Source organism: Balaenoptera acutorostrata, chromosome 15 (genome assembly GCF_949987535.1).
Source record: "Balaenoptera acutorostrata chromosome 15, mBalAcu1.1, whole genome shotgun sequence".
NCBI lineage: Eukaryota > Metazoa > Chordata > Mammalia > Artiodactyla > Balaenopteridae > Balaenoptera > Balaenoptera acutorostrata.
Genome location: NC_080078.1, coordinates 74,027,877 through 74,042,266, shown reverse-complemented (window position 1 = coordinate 74,042,266; position 14,390 = coordinate 74,027,877). Strand labels below are relative to the sequence as shown.

At 40.7% G+C, this 14,390-nt stretch overlaps 1 protein-coding gene across 3 annotated transcripts in view; it reads right to left on the bottom strand.

Annotated features, from left to right (window-relative positions):
• Positions 1–13,679, bottom strand: part of PKIG (cAMP-dependent protein kinase inhibitor gamma) — a 101,052-nt gene extending 87,373 nt beyond the window's left edge. Inside the window, exon 1 of one of the 3 annotated variants that reach the window (XM_057528892.1) lies at positions 13,524–13,679. The gene's annotated coding sequence lies outside the window, so the exon portion shown is untranslated. The remainder of the gene's footprint in view (positions 1–13,523) is intronic. The other 2 variants (XM_057528895.1, XM_057528893.1) reach the window with 2 other exon arrangements.
• Positions 13,680–14,390: the final 711 nt, after the last annotated feature.

Here is a 14,390-nt window from a genome sequence, read left to right as displayed (position 1 = left end):
TTTTCACAAAAGCAATGTCTTTTTTTTCCTTTTTGTCCTCATTTTTTTTCATTAGTTTACCTCACAATTATTTTGTAATTACAATAACAAGTAAAACTGGGATAAACAGGCTTGGGGGCAAAGCCAACTGGCTCTTGTTGATTCTCATCATCATCATCATGGCAAATACTTATAATGTGTTTAGTATGTGCCAGCCACTGTTCTAAGTACTCTACGTACATTAAGTCCTTTACTACGCAGTAACAGTCTAAGTACTACTGTGACCATCATTTTACAAATAAGGAAACTGAGGCACGGGGAAGTTAAGTAACTTGCTCTAGATCATACAACTAGTAAATGGCAGACTGAGAATTCAAACCCAGGCAGCCCAGTTCTAAGTTAGCGACTCGGACCACTAAAACTCCCTAAAACCAAATAGAAGAGAGCTGCAGTGCCCTGGGGCTCTAGAGCAGTGCCATCCAACAGAATTTTCTGCAATGATGGAAATGTTTTATACCTGGGCTGCTGAATTCAGTAATCACCAGTCACATGTGGCTACTGAGATTGAGAAACTGGATTTTTAATTTAACTTTAATTAACTAAAATTTAAACAGTAACATGTGGCTAGTTGCAATTATATTGGCCACATCGTGATATATATATATATATCACGATGTGGTTAAATGGAAAATATGAATTATAAAACACTGTATCAAGTATGTCTCAATATTGGATCAAAAAAACATGAACAGAAAGACAGTAAACACATACAAAACTGTGGTTTCCTCCAAATGGAGGGTATGGAGGACACGGTTGGCCGCGTGGTGGGCACTGCACGTTGCCAGACCGATAGCCATTTTCCCTCTCTTCCATAGCAAGAGAATTCCTCTGCTGCTGGGAACAGCGATGTGTCCAGCTAAGAAACTACATTCACCAGCCTCCTTCACAGATATAAATGGATAATGAGATGTAAACTGTACGTGCTGGCTGGGACTTCTAGTACTTGAAAGGGTGTCCTTTGCCCTCCCTTCTCCTACTTCTTCCTGCTTCAAGGAAGGACTGTTTGGTTGGAGAGCCAGAAGCCCACTTGTGACCACAAGGTGACCATGAGAGTGCCAGCCGTGTGATAAGGATGGTGAAGCAGAAAGAGAGAAAAGGCTAGACTGTGGCACTGTGTCACTGCCATGCCAGCAATAGATTGCCTATTTCGGACTTAATGTTTTTTGAAAGAAAAATAAATAACTCGTTTTATTTAAAGCCTTGTTATCAGCAGCCAACACAAATCCTAGCTGACCAATCTACTCAGTGTCCATTCCTCCTAGTCACAGAAAAACTAACAGACACGCAATTTTGTTGCTGATTGGCCTAAAGATAATTTCATCCCCCTCGTAAATAACTTGTTTAAGAACCAGGCGGAAGCCAATAAGGCATGGCGCTGCCCTGGTGACAGGAAGTGGTTCAGGAATGGGCACATGACCCAATTCAGGCCAATAACATTGTAGGATTAGTATGGGGGGGGGGGGTTCTGAGAAAATTCTCATTCTTAGGAGAACAGAGGAAGTAAGAATCTTTCTACTGCTTTGGCAGGTGCCGTACATGGATCTGGGGCCCAGAACTGCTGCCCATATTTTGCTGCTGGCCTGAGGATGAAGCCAACACCCCAGGGAGGACACAACCAAGAGATTCACAGGGCAAGCAGCCTGAGACAGTGGATTATGTTAATGTTGAATTCTGTCCTACTTCTGGGGCAAGTACAAGTTACATGAGCCAAAAAATATCCACACTATAGAGAGATCATCTTAGAGGCAATGGACTAGGTGCTAAGTGTTATTCAAATATTGTGAGAAAGGCAAATAAATGAGGTCTTCCCAAGGGGCATGCAAAGTTGGGCACTGGGTCTTTAATATTTCTGTGCCTTTTCCATACAGGCCTGATAAAGAAGTTATTATACAGTAAGTTACCAAATACTGAGTTATTTAGGAGAACTTTTTGTTCTTCTACAGGCTTTTCCAAAAAAGGTTACTGAATAAGTGTACATGTTTCAAAGGTCTTATAATAATCCTAACAATTGGCAGATAATGTCAAGTACTTACTACCTGCCAGACCTTGTGCTGAGCCCTTTATCTCATGCAATCCTCACAAGAGACGAGGAACTCTCATTACATCCATTTTACAAGTGAGGAAATGCTGAAGCTTAGAAAGAAAGGTTAAGTAAAAAAAGAAGCAGACTCACAGATACAGAGAACAAACTAGTGGTTACTAGTGGGGAGAGGGAAGGGGGAGAGGCAATACAGGGGTAGGGGGAAAAAGGGTTATTATGAGATTATATTAAATAATGTTTGTGAAACTTTTGAAAATTATAAAGCACTATAGAATTTTTAGAAACTCATTCAATAAAAAAATTAAAAGTTAAAAATTTAAAAAAAGATGATCCTCCTATTCACATGCTAATCACAATAAGGGCTTTTCTACAGTTATCAAGCAAAATAAACATTTTTCAAGCATTAAAAAAAAAAAAAGAAAGAAAGGTTAAGTAACTTGTAGAAGAAAGTAGAAAGGGCCAAGATTTGAACTCATGTCCAAAGGACTCCAATGCCTCCTACCATGCCTTTGTACTGTTTCCTTTGGACACATAAGAACACATCTATGATTTCCATGAGACTGCACTATTTTTAAAATATTCTGTTCTCTTGACCCTCTAAGTATACTATACTCATCAGAACACAAGTCCCAACTTTTTGGCTTGGAAAAGATGGACATACGTACCACATACAACAAGCAGAGATCATCAAGAACCATTGACTGTTAAACCCGAGGCACACAAGAAAGCAATATAATTACATATGTTTAATTTATGTTGCAAATTCAGATTAGATAACCAACTCTTCTTTTTCAAGTTTCCTTTGGGTGGTAAGTAGAAGCACGTAGCAGGTAGGCTTGTGGAATTGGGAATGGAAGAAAAGAAGATAACTCACATTTAATAAGCCCCTTGTAGTGGTCTCATTTTATAATGGTTAACTCTCAAAGGACCTCATGCGATATTTCACAGATAAGGAAACCAAGACTACAAGACCTTGCCCGAGGTCACCCTGATCTGCCTGAAATCCAAGGTCTTGTTCTTCCCGCTATACAACTCTGCATTCCTACAAGTTCTAGCATTTTCGAAATATTGGCTGAAAGAGACCAATGGCTCTGAAGCCATAGGAAAGCTACACCATTTTTAGGAGCCTCTCTGGAAATATCATTTTAATTAAGTTTCAGTTACTTTCAATCATAGTGCCTTCAGCTTGAATAGATTATCCATAAGAAAAGAACCTAAACTGAAAAGATCTAATGCCTCAGATTTTAACTTAAAAACCACAAGGAAACAGGTATTATGTTTCAGATAAACTAACTTATAATATATATAGTATTTATTTTCTTAGGCAGCAAAATACAATCAGTAAGTAGTAGAATGCTAGGCTTTGGTACAAGTGTTCAAACAGAAACACAGTCTAGTCCTAGAAGTACACTGGCTACAGAGAATCACTTTTTAAAAAAATCACCCCAATCTGCCTCATATACGACTAAACATTCTCATAATAAATTGTTTATGAAAACTTAGAAGTTATATTTTTAAATGACATTTGTATATGAAACCGTCATTCTCCAGGCAGTTGAGATGCCCAAACAGAGAATGTTACAGCATAGAATTACTCTGATACAAGTAAAAATTAAATTAAAAACAAAAAAGAAACATTTTGCTCTGTTTCTTTGTTTACGAGGTATCATCTGCCTATATATCTCCCCCAAATCCTACCATTTTCAGAGCCACTCAACTAGGTGCTAATCTCTCTAATACTGGCAGCTATTAGCTGTCTCAAACCAAAGGAATCATTTTTTCAGTGAGAGGCGTGTGCCACCAGTCCATATGGAAGCAAAGGCAGCAGCTGAAAAATGAAACTGAGCAGGGGGTAGCAGGAAGCTTAACCAATCAACACTGTGAAACATATTTCAGAAATAATAGACACATAGATCAATGGAAGAGAATTGAGTTGAACTGCCCAGAAATAAACCCACACATATATGGTTAATTAATTTTATTCAAAGGAGTCAAGAATATACAACAGAAAAAAGATCGTGACTTCAATAGTGTTGGGAAAACTGGGCAGCCACATGCAGAAGAATAAACCTTGACCACTTCTTACACCATATACAAAAATCAACTCAAAATGGATTAAAGACTTGAACATAAGACCTGAAAGCATAAAACTCCTAGAAGAAAACAAGGCGGGGTAAACTCCTTGACATCAGTCTTGGCAAAGACTGGATCTGACACCAAATGCAAAGGCAACAAAAGCAAAAATAAACATGTGGGACTACATCAAACTGAAAAGCTTCTGTACAGCAACAGAAACCATCAAAAAAATGAAAAGGCAACCTACAGAATGGGAGAAAATATTTGCAAATCAATACCTGATAAGGGGTTAATTTCCAAGATATATAAAGAACTCATGCAATGCAAAGAAAAACAAACAATCTGACTAAAAAACAGTCAGAGGACTTGAATAGACATTTTTCCAAAGAAGGCATACAAATGGCCAATAGGTACCTGAAAAGGTGCTCAACATCACTAATCATCAGGGAAATGCAAATCAAAACCACAATGATATCACCTCACACTTGTTAAGAGGCTTTTCTCAAAAAGACAACAGAATACAAGTGCTGACAAGGACGTGGAAAAATGGGAACGCTTGGGCATTGTTGGTGGGAAGGTAAATTAGTGCAGCCACTATGGAAAGCAGCGTGGAAGTTTCTCAAAAAATTAAAAACAGAACTACCATATGACCCAGCAATTCCACTTCTGGGTATTTGCCCAAAGGAAATGAAATCTCTATTTTGGAAAATGATCTGCATCCCCATGTTCATGGCAGCATTATTTACAATAGCCAAGACATGGAAACAACCTAAGTGTCCATCGACAGATGAACGGATAAAGAAAATATGGTGTGTATATATATATACACACACACAATGAAATACTAGCAAGCCATAAAAAGGCAATACTGTCATTTAAAACAACATGGATTACAGTGTGAAGTAAGAAAGAGAAAAACAAATACCGTATGCTAACACATATATATGGACTCTAAAAAAAAAAGGTTCTGAAAAACCTAGGGGCAGGACAGGAATAAAGATGCAGACGTAGAGAATGGACTTGAGGATATGGGGAGGGGGAAGGGTAAGCTGGGACGAAGTGAGAGAGTGGCATGGACATATATACACTACCAAATGTAAAATAGATAGCTAGTGGGAAGCAGCCGCATAGCACAGGGAGATCAGCTCGGTGCTTTGTGACCACCTAGAGGGGTGGGATAGGGAGGGTGGGAGGGAGATGCAAGAGGAAGGAGATATGGGGATATATGTATATGTATAGCCGATTCACTTTGTTATAAAGCAAAAACTGAAAACAAAAACAAAACAAGGGCTTCCCTGGTGGCGCAGTGGTTAAGAATCTGCCTGCCAATGCAAGGGACACAGGTTCAAGCCCTGGCCCAGGAAGATCCCACATGCCGCAGAGCAACTAAGCCTGTGTGCCACAACTACTGAGCCTGTGCTCTAGAGCCCGCAAGCCACAACTACTGAGCCCACGTGCCACAACTACTGAAGCCTGCGCACCTAGAGTCCGTGCTCCACAACAAGAGAAGCCACCGCAATGAGAAGCCTGCGCACCACAACAAAGAGTAGCCCCCGCTCGCCACAACTAGAGAAAGCCTGCGCACAGCATGAAAGACCCAACACAGCCAAAGATAAATAAATAAATAAATTTTAGAAAAACAAAAAAAACAAAACAAAACAAAAAACATGGATGAATCTTGAGGGCATTATGCTAAGTGAAATAAGTCAGACAGAAGACAAATACTGTATGATCTCACTTATATGTGGAATCCAAAAAGAAAACCAAACTCATAGATACAGAGAACAGACTGGTGGTTGCCAGTTGCCAGAGACAGGTGACAGGGGTCGGGGCAGGGGTAGATAGGTGAAATGGGTGAAGGTAATCAAAAGGTACAAACTTCCAGTTATAAGATTATTAAGTCCTGGGGATATAACGTATAGCATGGTGACTAGTAAAAATAACGTATTTGTATATTTGAAATTTGCTGAGAGTAAATCTTAAAAGTTTTCATTACAAGAAAAACAAAAAAAAATTGTAACTATGTGCGGTGATGTTTGTTAACTAAACTTGTGGTAATCGTTTCATAATATATACATATATCAAATCGTTATGTTGCACACCTAAAACTGATACAATGTTATATGTCAATTATATCTCATATTTAAAAAATCCTTCTAATACTGTTTTAATCATTTGATCAATAAGGAGAGGTTAAAAATATACATAATTAAGTTCATTATCAAAAAAGAAAGAAGAAAAATAATAATAGCAGCTAATATTTACTGAAGGGTTCCCACGAACAGGCACTATGTTAAGTGCTTTAACTACATAGTCAATCCTTAGAACAACTGTACGCAGTAGGTACTATTATTAAAGAACTTACTCAACGCCATACACTTATTCAGAATATTACAATATTCAGAATATGGTAAAGCCTTGAAACTTTGCTCCCGCATTTACTGGTTGATTCTGAGCAACAGACACTCTCGGATTCCAGTCTCCATAGCTTTAAAATGTTAACTGCACGCTGTAGTGCAACATCTGCATCTCCTAGGCCTCCCTGGCTGGTGTCACTAAATACCCCACCCACTCATGTCCTAGCCAATCCTAATCAGGGCAGGAACAATATTAGGACTACTTTTGTTACCACTGTGAGCCTGGGAGGAATGGCTGCCCTCACCCCAGAAGCCAGCCAAGAGGCTGAGTCAGTTTCTCCACCGGCCCAGTCCTGACTTCTCTCCTCTTCCCAACCAACTCATACTGATGAGACTCCAGCGTGCTTTCAATGATGTCAGTGCTGGATGAAATCATCTACCCCACCTCAAGAGTAACAGAGAATCGAAAATATCTACATATGAAAATCCCTGGAGAGTTCACATTTCTCCACGTATTCAATCCAACTGGAATAGTAGAGGATTAGGCTATTGGGGGTAATGTAATTTTGGTTAACTGGAGGTCACCCAAAAAATCTTTTAAATGACATTCTAAAATGGATCAATGTACTGCACTATTTTGTAAGTAGTAGATTTGAACATAATTGAATCCTTGGCTGAGAAATTTGCTACATCTCAGGGTGGTCATCTGAACACTGGAACAATATGGTTTTGAACATGACCTCAATATGGAATGCATTTTATACCACTGGCTTACACATACATAAAAAGGGCTGAAAAAAAGTTTTACAAAAGAAAGCTTATTCTTAATATATGAGATATAATCTTTTTTCTGTTCTTTCTATTGGTTTTTTTTTTCCACTAAAAAAAAAATATGCTGGAACTCCTCTCCCAAATAACTCCTCTACCTACTAATTCCCAACCTACTGTAGGTAACAACCTACGGTTTGAAAAGCACTGGTACAAGCAGCCCTTCACAGTGTGGTTTTGCCAGCACATAAGACCAACCCAGGAAAGCAATGTTGTAAGTAAACAGTATTGAACAGAACACACAGGCTCTGTTTTCTTAAAAAATACATATTAAGCTGAATTATTAACTGAGGGAATTTTCTCCACCTACCAGAAGGGAAAATACATGACAGTTGTGCAAAGGCTTCCTTTAATCAGGAGACAGTGGGATTTAACAGAGCACATGACTTGGCATCAGAAAACCTGGATTCATTTTGCAACCCCTAATGAAATAGTAGATCTTGGCAATGATAATTAACAGCTGCTAAAACCATTCTGTGAAAGGCTAACGAGAAACTTACAATGAAGGGATCCTGCCAACAAACACCTGAACCCAATGATCAATCTTAATATCACACAAGGTGAGAGCCAGACTTTACTGCCTGCTGGTATGATACACAGCACCACCCATAAAGTGCAATGGACAAAAAAATAAAGGGAATAGAGGAACACATTAAAGGGATAAAACCAGCCAAATCCAGAGTAGTTGTACAGGACAAATGACCTGATTTTTCAACAAATAAAAGGCAAGGGCGGCGGGGAAGAAGAGACGAAACTGCTATAGATTCAAAGACTTAAGAGACTATCACCCAGATGTAATAGGTGGTCCTTGTTTGGATCCCAATTCAAACAAACCAACTGTAAATAGACATTTATGAGATAACTGAGGAAACTGAATACCAAACGGATACTAGGTAATATTTAGGAATTATTATGTTCATTTTCTTAGGTGTGATTATAGGGGGAAAAAGGGGGTGAAAAAATCCTTACCTCTTAGATGTGTATTAAAGTATTTATAGATGAAATGATATGATGTCTAGGATTTGCTTTAATATAATCTAAGGTGGGGAGGGAGTCGGGGGTACAGATCAAATAAAACTGACCATATGTTGGTATCTGTTGAAGCTGGGGTATGAGTATAAGGTATTATACCATCTTTTGTACTTTTGTATATGTTTAAAACTTTCCATAATAAGAAGCTATAATATAAAAACAAAATAAGAAAACCTGGATTCAAACTCCAGAATTCATTAAATATAGGAGCTGGAAGGTTTCTTAAATCCTTTGATCTTCAATTTCCTCATCTGAAAACAGAAATGGTAATCCGTATTTAAGAGTTACTGGGAGGAATGAAATGAGATCATGGGTTTACATCTTTTGGACATGCACCTCTCATAAACTGCAAAATGCTTAAAAACATCAGCACGATAGTTAATTCCCTCTCTGCGATGCTCTGGAAGCAGAGACACATTATAGGTTTGTGGGAATAGAGATAGGTAATAAGCTGAATCCATTTGAACTCTCAACAATTTTTGTTTTGTAGTGACCCTTTAATAAGACACTGTTTACTTCACTGGCCCCTTTCTCCCCAAAGGAGAGTGTCAAAGATATTTCAATCAATTGCAGGTCTTGCGGCTTCCCTGGTGGCACAGTGGTTAAGAATCCACCTGCCAATGCAGGAGACACGGGTTTGAGCCCTGGTCCGGGAAGATCCCACATGCCGTGGAGCAACTAAGCCCGGGCGCCACAACTACTGAGCCTGCGCTCTAGAGCCCGCGAGCCACAATTACTGAAGCCCGCGTGCCACAACTACTGAAGCCTGTGCGCCTAGAGCCTGTGCTCCGCAACAAGAGAAGCCATTGCAATGAGAAGCGCTTGCACTGCAATGAAGACTAGCCCCCGCTCGCCGCAACTAGAGAAAGGCTGCGCACAGCACCGAAGACCCAATGCAGCCAAAAATAAATAAATAAATAAAATCTATTTTTAAAAAAATTGAAAGTCTCTAACTTGAGTTGTTTATATTTCTTTTTTACTTTCCCAATTATATTTCCCCTGCTAAAGGTAGAAAGTAATTTTCAGGAGACTGTGTTAAGATAAAACAGAATGCAATTAGGAATCAAGGTAATCTAAACAGGACTTTGTTTAAAATATTCCAGGTGCTTTGAGAAGAATAGATTTGCATCTTCCAGCATTAATGCTTCATCTCAAATAAAAGGAAATTAACAAAGGTTCAAGTCTAAGTAACACAAAGGGAAATCTGTCACTATCTGGCTTCAGCTTGCAGAACGGGTTGGCGGGAGCCAGGGTGATCTTTCTATAATGCGGATCTGATTAAGTCATTTCCCTTCCTTTCAATGGTTTCCCTCTGCTTTCAGGAAAGAGTCCAAACTCCTGAACAAAAAGGCTCAGGTGGCTCTCCAGCCTTATTTCCTCCCTCCTCCCCTAGTCTAAGCCCCTTCTCCCCACAGGCCCCCAAGTCTTCATCCTCCACTCCTTTCTGCCTTACCTCTTAGTTCTCAAGTCCTGTTGATTCTCCTGAAACATCTCTCAAATCTGCCCACTCCATTCCATTCCTGCTGCCACTGCCCTAGACCAGGCCCCCTTTTTTTTTTTTAACCTTTACTCTCCCATCTCCCCAAATAGGATATATCCTTATTGCTTTTTCCAATTATGAAAGCCATTCATGCTCATAAAAAAGAAAAATAAGGCAATAAGGAAAGGAATAAAAGTCTCCCCATGATCTCACGACACAGACATAAAGAACTTATCTTTCTGGCACATTCATGTTTGTAGCAGCATTATTCAAAATAGCCAAAAGGGGGAAGCAACCCAAATGTCCATCTATGGAATGGATAAACAAAATGTGTTCATAAATACAATGTATGTACAAAATGTGTATATCCACACAATGGAATATTATTTAGCCTTAAAAAGGAAGGAAATTCTGACACATGCTACAACATACACAAACCTTGAGGACATGATGTTAAGTGAAAAAAGCCAATCGCAAAGAGACAAATATTGTATGATTCCACTTATATGAAGTATCCAGAGTAGACATATCCATAGAAACAGAAAGTAGAATGGTGGTTGCCAGGAGCCAGGGAGAGGGGAAAACGTGGAGTTGTTTTAATGGGTATAAAGTTTCAGTTCTGCAAGATGAAAAAGTTCTGGAGGTTGACTGCACAACACTGTGAATATCCTTAACACTACTAAACTGTACACTTAAAAACGGTTATGATAAATTTATGGGTATTTTACCACAATTAAAAATAAAAAATTGTTTTAAACAACTCATCTTTCTAGACATTTTTCCTATAAATATGTATGTGTACACTTACGAAAACAAAAATAGAAACATACTGTAATCTGTTTTTCACACCTAACCATATGATGTAAACATCTTTCTCATATATATGGCTCCCACCTCCTTTTTTAACAGCTGATAGTACCCATCATATAACTGCATCATGATTTAACCAGTCGGTTGTCAGTTTTTCAATATTATAAAAACATCGCAGTCAGCATCTTTGCATATTTTCTCATCATGTCCATAACAGACACCTGGTTTTTTTACAGGCCTTTTTTTCTGGTATCCATACCCTGATTTTCCCAAGGCAAAAATACCGCCTCTTCACACAAGCACCCATCCTGACCCCTACCTCCAAACCTCCAGCCAACTCTTATTCTATCTGACTAGCTAGGCACATTTATTTTAAAGTTTATTCCTAGGTATTTATTTTTCATGTTGCTATTGTCATTTCACCTACAATTCCATTTTCTTACTATTGCTTTTTGTCTATCTTGTAGCTTGCTTAGTTTTAACTCAATTCTCTTGAATTTTCTCAGCAGATAATCATATCATAGGCAGACAATTGTATCATTTAGATGGCGATTAAGAGCAAAAGCTCTGGCTCAGGCAGGCCTGGATTCAAATCCTGTGTGACCTTGGCTAAGCATTTTTTACCTCCATTTCCTCATCCATCAGCTGGGAATTACACTAGAGGCTATCTCCCAGGGTTGATGTAAAGATCACGTTTTCAACTGAGACTAGTGCATCGAGAGTCCTTAACACAATGTTAGTTCAATAAATGTCTCCTGTCTGTTGAGAAAGAAAATAGAACTTTCTCTCCATGCTTTCATTTTTTATTTATTTCTTCTGGTTGCATTACACAGGTGTGCTCCTTTTCAGCAATTACCTTGCTTCCCATGTCTCCAAAACTAAACTAAACAAAACAAAAAAGCCGTCATCAGACTCTTTGTAAAGGATCTGTGCTGTGGATCGCATCCACTCTCACATTAGCTGGAAAGTTGTGCCACTGATTTTTCCCTTCATCTCCTGTATTTTGTCTCTCCCTCACCACTGGCTGTTTGCCATCAGCATTTAAATCTGCTTGTGTCTCTCTCCTGCTTAAAAAGACTTCACCTGATTCCCCAATTGCTCTCCAGCTTTCTCGCTTCTCTTCACAGCCAAACTTCTTGGAGCTGCCTACACTTTGCCTTTACTTTCTCACATCCCACTCTCTCCTCATCCCACTGACATATTACATTGAACCTTTGGAAGCTGCCGATATTATAGATTCCACCCCCAACATTTCACCAAATCTGCTCAACTGGGTCTTCAGTGACCTCTATATTTACTTATGCAAAAGGCACATTTTTAACGTTTAACTTCTTTTACTTGAAATCTCAGCAGCATCCAGCAAAGTGGACCTCTTCCTTGGGCTTTCGTTACTACACTCTCCTAGTTTTCCTCCCACTTCTCTGGCCATTTCTTCTTGGTGTAGTTCTAAGTGAATGGTTCTGCCTAGAGTGTACAAGATAGTGGCCCTGAATGACCTGGGCCTTTAAAAGAAAAAAGAAAAAACTCTCTGAATGGGTCTCTTCCAATACTGATTCAGTTCCAGTTGTACTAGACTGTTTTTATCTCCATGAATGTACCTTTAATGTCTGGAATACATGCCATGAGGGCAGGAACCTGATTCCTTACTACTTACACAGTGCCTGGCACATAACAGGTGCTCAGTTAATATTTTTTTTGAATCCCCATAAATGAATAGCTGCAATGTGAAAAACTGACTGGAGAAGTGATGAGACCAAGAGAGAACAAAAAAATCCCTGATCTTTTGAAAACCATACCTCTGATCACGCAACACACACTCACTGCCTGATTTAAATCCTTTGGTGCTCCCCACTAACCGCCATGACAAAGTCCAAACTTAGGAGGAGATACAAGTAAAGTCTTTCTTCTATAAGAAGAGCACCTGCTTATCTCTCAAACACACCGAGCCAGATCACTTCCACTTCCCGGAATCTGTCTCTTAACAGGCTATGAAATCCCTGCAGATGCCCAAGAAGCCTGCACTCTCTCCCCAGGACCTTGCACTGGCCATTCTCTCTGCCTAGAACACTATGCACTCCACCAGCTTCATCTTCCGGCCAATACAGAGGCAGCCTTCATGTCTCATTTTGGAAGTCATCTTCTTTTGGAAACTCTCTTTGACCACCCTCCCCAACCTCATCTCCGGAAATCTGGGTTAACTGCCTTCTCTGTGCAGTCACAGTCCCCTGTATGTCCAAAATCATAGCTGGAACCACAATGAGTTCCTATTTATACCTTAAATCTGTGGAGTTCCCTGAGGACAAGATGTCTCATTCACTTTTTTACCCCTGGCAATTAGCCCAGGCCCTGATACACAACACATGCTCAATGATGGACCTCCTTGGAGTAGTAGTAGTAACAACAACGAAAGCTCCCAAGGTTTACCTGCAAGGATTTGAAATATATTATTTGCTTTGTAATAAGCTTCTAAGATAGGTGCTATCATTATCCCCACTCTGCAGATGGGAAAACTGATGGACAAAGAAGTTAATCCTCTCTGGCCCCAGAAGGGTCGCACAGACGCACATTTTCTGCAATTTTGAGTTATTCCTCGACCCCAAATAAGAAGAGCTTTAAAAAAAAACAAAACTTTCGAATCAGGCCAATGGCCCCCAAATATAATAAACAGACCAAAGCGCAAGACGGGATTAAAGGGCAAGAGGGGGCGCAGCCCCGGCGCCAAGGGTGGGGGGAGCGGATAAAGGTCAGGCCCCGTCTCCTTCCCGGGAGTCCCCAGCGGCCCAGCCCCTCGCCCGCTGACACGAGTCGACGCCGGGAACCGCGCGTTAGGACCGCGACTGCCCGCCCGGCCCCTGCTCACCTGCCGTCCCGCCGCCAGCCGAGCCCGGGCCGCTGGCCCGCAGCGCCTCCCCCGGGCTGCCTGGCGCCCGCCGAGCGCAGCGGAGCCCGTTGCCTTGGCGACCGGAGCTGCCGAACTCCCGCGGCTCGCGCTACGGCGGCTCGGAGGGGACCAGGAGGCCTCGCGGCCCCTTCCGCAGCCCCCTAGCGGGCGGAGGAGGGGAAAGCGGGCGGAAGTCCGGGTCCGGAGCGGAGGGGGACCCGGGTAGGGGTTGGCAGCCTCAAACTTGGCCCGGAGGGACGGGAGAAGGAAGGAAACTTTGGGGGAAAGGGGGACAGCCAGGCCGGGGGAGGACTTGGGCTTCATATCCTGCCTGTGCCTCAGTTTCTCTCTCTGTCACCTGAGATGGAGACTATTCCGGGAGATGACGGAGCCGCAGGCGGAAGCTTGCTAGACTGGGAATATTTAAAGATGTGAAAATTGATGTGGGAAGGGTGGCACATGCCTCTCTCTCTTTAATTTCCAAAACGGTGGTGGGACAAAGAATTTTTTAAAAAAAAACAGAACAAGAAACAAAAAAACTTGTTTCTTTGGGCTCGTGGTGAGAATGCGATCACCAGATTTAATTTCAATATGAGAAATAATGTACTTTAACTTGTGAGCAGCAGTTATACTTCCTGGAATAATCCTGCAGATAATCTTGGAACATGAGCATAAAGAATGTTCATTGCTCCATTGTTTGTAACAGCAAAAGGTCTGAGACCAGTCTAAACGTCCATCAGTAACAGATTAATTATGGTACATCCGTAAAATGGATTACCAGAGAAAGAATTAAGAGGGACTGAGGTAGATACAGATACAGTTTCCATATAGACCTAGCTTCAAGCT